Raw genomic sequence first — 5,153 nt, 5'->3', positions numbered from 1 at the left:
TTTTTCTTTTGGGCATTTTTCTAAGTTTTCTTGGTTACTCATTTCTCATTTTCAAACATTTTTCTAAGTTTTTCTGGTTACTGATTTCTTCTTTTTTGGGCATTTTTCTAAGTTTTCTTGGTTACTCATTTCTCATTTTCAAACATTTTTTCTAAGTTTTCTGGTTACTCATTTCTCTTTTCAAACATTTTTCTAAGTTTTTCTGGTTACTGATTTCTTCTTTTTGGGCATTTTTCTAGTTTTCTTGGTTACTCATTTCTCATTTTCAAACATTTTTCTCAGTTTTTCTGGTTACTCATTTCTCATTTTCAAACATTTTTCTAAGTTTTTCTGGATACTGATTTCTTCTTTTTGGCATTTTTCTAAGTTTTCTTGGTTACTCATTTCTCATTTTCAAACATTTTTTCTAAGTTTTTCTGGTTACTCATTTCTCATTTTCAAACATTTTTCTAAGTTTTTCTGGTTACTCATTTCTGCTTTTCCAACGTTTTACTAAGTTTTGCTGGTTACTGAGTTCACACTTTTAAAACATTTTCGGGCATTTTTTCTACGTTTTTCATGTTACTCATTTAGCACTTTCAGGCACTTTCCTATGCTTTCCTGCTTACTGATTTCACACTTTTAAGCATCTTCGGGCATGTTCCCTAAGTTTTGCAGTTCATTCGTTTGGGACAGTCAGGCAGCTTTCCTAAGCTTTCCTGGTAACCGAATTCACATTGTTGAGAACTTTGGAACCCTTCCCTAAGCTGTGCTGGTTACTCACTTTACCTCTTCAGACACTTGCCCCCGTTGTGACAGAGACCACTTCCCGACTCGGGAAATGCACCAAATTCGGCCTGAACTCAGAGGGCAGTCCCCCCTCGAAGGCGTGGAAGTCGGCAGAATCGCCGGGTCAAATCCGGCTGAGCTACCCGGCTTGGAAGCCTCAAAGTCGGTATGAGCTGTCAGGTTCACTCCCATCCCCGTTTGGACCACTTCCCGACTCGGGAAATTCACCAAATTCGGCCTGAACTCAGAGGACAGTCCCCCCTCGAAGGCGTGACAGTCGGCAGAACCGCCGGATCAAATCCGGCTGAGCTACCCGGCCCCGAAGCCTCAAAGTCGGTAAGAGCTGTCAGGTTCACTCCCATCCCCGTTTGGACCACTTCCCGACTCGGGAAATTCACCAAATCGGCCTGAACTTATACAACAGTCCCCCCTCAAGGCGTGACAGTCGGCAGAACCGCGGATCAAATCCGGTTGAGCTACCCGGCTTGGAAGCCCCAAAGTCGGTAAGAGCTGTCAGGTTCACTCCCATCCCCGTTTGGACCACTTCCCGACTCGGGAAATTCACCAAATTCGGCCTGAACTTATACAACAGTCCCCCCTCGAAGGCGTGACAGTCGCTAGAACCGCCGGATCAAATCCGGTTGAGCTACCCGGCTTGGAAGCCCCAAAGTCGGTAATAGCTGTCAGGTTCACTCCCATCCCCGTTTGGACACTTCCCGACTTAGGAAATTCACCAAATTCGGCCTGAACTTAGAGGAGAGTCCCCGCTCGAAGGCGTGGAAGTCGGCAGAATCGCCGGGTCAAATCCGACTGAGCTACCGGCCCCGAAGCCTCAATGTCGGTAAGAGCTGTCAGGTTCACTCCCATCCCCGTTTGGACCACTTCCCGACTCGGGAATTCACCAAATTCGGCCTGAACTTAGACAACAGTCCCCCCTCGAAGCCGTGGCAGTCGCTAGAACCGCCGGATCAAATCCGGTTGAGCTACCCGGCTTGGAAGCCCCAAAGTCGGTATGAGCTGTCAGGTTCACTCCCATCCCCGTTTGGACCACTTCCCGACTTAGGAAAATCACCAAATTCGGCCTGAACTCAGAGGGCAGGCCCCCCTCGAAGGCCAGGCATTCGGCAGAACCGCCGGGTCAAATCCGACTGTGCTACCCGGCCCCAAAGCCTCAAAGTTGGTATGAGCAGTTAGGTTCACTCCCATCCCCGTTTGGACCACTTCCCGACTTAGGAAATTCACCAAATCGGCCTGAACTTAGAGGAGAGTCCCCGCTCGAAGGCGTGGAAGTCGGCAGAATCGCCGGGTCAAATCCGACTGAGCTACCCGGCCCCGAAGCCTCAATGTCGGTAAGAGCTGTCAGGTTCACTCCCATCCCCGTTTGGACCACTTCCCGACTCGGGAAATTCACCAAATTCGGCCTGAACTTAGACAACAGTCCCCCCTCGAAGCCGTGGCAGTCGCTAGAACCGCTGGATCAAATCCGGTTGAGCTACCCGGCTTGGAAGCCCCAAAGTCGGTATGAGCTGTCAGGTTCACTCCCATCCCCGTTTGGACCACTTCCCGACTTAGGAAAATCACCAAATTCGGCCTGAACTCAGAGGGCAGGCCCCCCTCGAAGGCCAGGCATTCGGCAGAACCGCCGGGTCAAATCCGACTGTGCTACCCGGCCCCAAAGCCTCAAAGTTGGTATGAGCAGTTAGGTTCACTCCCATCCCCGTTTGGACCACTTCCCGACTTAGGAAATTCACCAAATTCGGCCTGAACTTAGAGGAGAGTCCCCGCTCGAAGGCGTGAAGTCGGCAGAATCGCCGGTCAAATCCGACTGAGCTACCCGGCCCCGAAGCCTCAATGTCGGTAAGAGCTGTCAGGTTCACTCCCATCCCCGTTTGGACCACTTCCCGACTCGGGAAATTCACCAAATTCGGCCTGAACTTAGACAACAGTCCCCCCTCGAAGCCGTGGCAGTCGCTAGAACCGCTGGATCAAATCCGGTTGAGCTACCCGGCTTGGAAGCCCCAAAGTCGGTATGAGCTGTCAGGTTCACTCCCCTCCCCGTTTGGACCACTTCCCGACTTAGGAAAATCACCAAATTCGGCCTGAACTCAGAGGGCAGGCCCCCCTCGAAGGCCAGGCATTCGGCAGAACCGCCGGGTCAAATCCGACTGTGCTACCCGGCCCCAAAGCCTCAAAGTTGGTATGAGCAGTTAGGTTCACTCCCAAACCCGTTGGGACCACTTCCCGACTTAGGAAATTCACCAAATCCGGCCTGAACTTAGACAACAGTCCCCCCTCGAAGGCGTGACAGTCGGTAGAACCGCCGGGTCAAATCCGGCTGAGCTACCCGATTTGGAAGCCTTCAACACAAAACCCATCCGGCAATGCCACTCAAAAAGGGCCCAAATTCAGAAACACCCCCTTCAATAGGTACCACTTCCTCGGAGACACTACCGGACACGCTCCCCTCGGCGAAAATTAAGCCCCCACCACTAACTGAAGCCAACCGCAGCCCCAACTTCAACGGAGAAATCAGTAACCAATTCAAAAATGCACTTGGTTACTGATTTGTACTGCTTCAAAAATATTCTAAGTGTCGCTGGTTACTGATTTGTACTGCTCCAAAAATATTCTAAGTGTCACTGGTTACTGATTTGTACTGACTCAAAAATATTCTAAGTGTCGCTGGTTACTGATTTGTACTGACTGAAAAATATTCTAAGTGTCGCTGGTTACTGATTTGTACTGACTCAAAAATATTCTAAGTGTCAGTGGTTACTGATTTGTACTGCTCCAAAAATATTCTAAGTGTCGCTGGTTACTGATTTGTAATGCTCCAAAAATATTCTAAGTGTCGCTGGTTACTGATTTGTACTGCTTCAAAAATATTCTAAGTGTCAGCGGTTACTGATTTGTACTGCTTCAAAAATATTCTAAGTGTCGCTGGTTACTGATTTGTACTGCTTCAAAAATATTCTAAGTGTCAGTGGTTACTGATTTGTACTGCGTCAAAAATATTCTAAGTGTCGCTGGTTACTGATTTGTACTGCTCCAATAATTTTCTAAGTGTCGCTGGTTACTGATTTGTACTGCTTCAAAAATATTCTAAGTGTCGCTGGTTACTGATTTGTACTGCTTCAAAAATATTCTAAGTGTCAGTGGTTACTGATTTGTACTGCTTCAAAAATATTCTAAGTGTCGCTGGTTACTGATTTGTACTGCTTCAAAAATATTCTAAGTGTCAGTGGTTACTGATTTGTACTGCTTCAAAAATATTCTAAGTGTCGCTGGTTACTGATTTGTACTGCTTCAAAAATATTCTAAGTGTCTGTGGTTACTGATTTGTACTGCTCCAAAAATATTCTAAGTGTCGCTGGTTACTGATTTGTACTGCTTCAAAAATATTCTAAGTGTCAGTGGTTACTGATTTGTACTGCTCCAAAAATATTCTAAGTGTCGCTGGTTACTGATTTGTACTGCTTCAAAAATATTCTAAGTGTCAGCGGTTACTGATTTGTACTGCTTCAAAAATATTCTAAGTGTCAGTGGTTACTGATTTGTACTGCTTCAAAAATATTCTAAGTGTCGCTGGTTACTGATTTGTACTGCTTCAAAAATATTCTAAGTGTCAGTGGTTACTGATTTGTACTGCTCCAAAAATATTCTAAGTGTCGCTGGTTACTGATTTGTACTGCTTCAAAAATATTCTAAGTGTCAGTGGTTACTGATTTGTACTGCTTCAAAAATATTCTAAGTGTCGCTGGTTACTGATTTGTACTGCTTCAAAAATATTCTAAGTGTCAGTGGTTACTGATTTGTACTGCTTCAAAAATATTCTAAGTGTCGCTGGTTACTGATTTGTACTGCTCCAAAAATATTCTAAGTGTCGCTGGTTACTGATTTGTACTGCTTCAAAAATATTCTAAGTGTCGCTGGTTACTGATTTGTACTGCTCCAAAAATATTCTAAGTGTCGCTGGTTACTGATTTGTACTGCTTCAAAAATATTCTAAGTGTCGCTGGTTACTGATTTGTACTGCTTCAAAAATATTCTAAGTGTCAGTGGTTACTGATTTGTACTGCTTCAAAAATATTCTAAGTGTCGCTGGTTACTGATTTGTACTGACTCAAAAATATTCTAAGTGGGGCTGGTTACTGATTTGTACTGCTCCAAAAATATTCTAAGTGTCGCTGGTTACTGATTTGTACTGCTTCAAAAATATTCTAAGTGTCAGCGGTTACTGATTTGTACTGCTTCAAAAATATTCTAAGTGTCAGTGGTTACTGATTTGTACTGCTTCAAAAATATTCTAAGTGTCGCCGGTTACTGATTTGTACTGCTTCAAAAATATTCTAAGTGTCAGTGGTTACTGATTTGTACTGCTTCAA

This window comes from Hemiscyllium ocellatum (genome assembly GCF_020745735.1).
Source record: "Hemiscyllium ocellatum isolate sHemOce1 chromosome 15 unlocalized genomic scaffold, sHemOce1.pat.X.cur. SUPER_15_unloc_8, whole genome shotgun sequence".
Lineage (NCBI taxonomy): Eukaryota > Metazoa > Chordata > Chondrichthyes > Orectolobiformes > Hemiscylliidae > Hemiscyllium > Hemiscyllium ocellatum.
Note: the sequence above shows the minus strand (reverse complement) of the source record.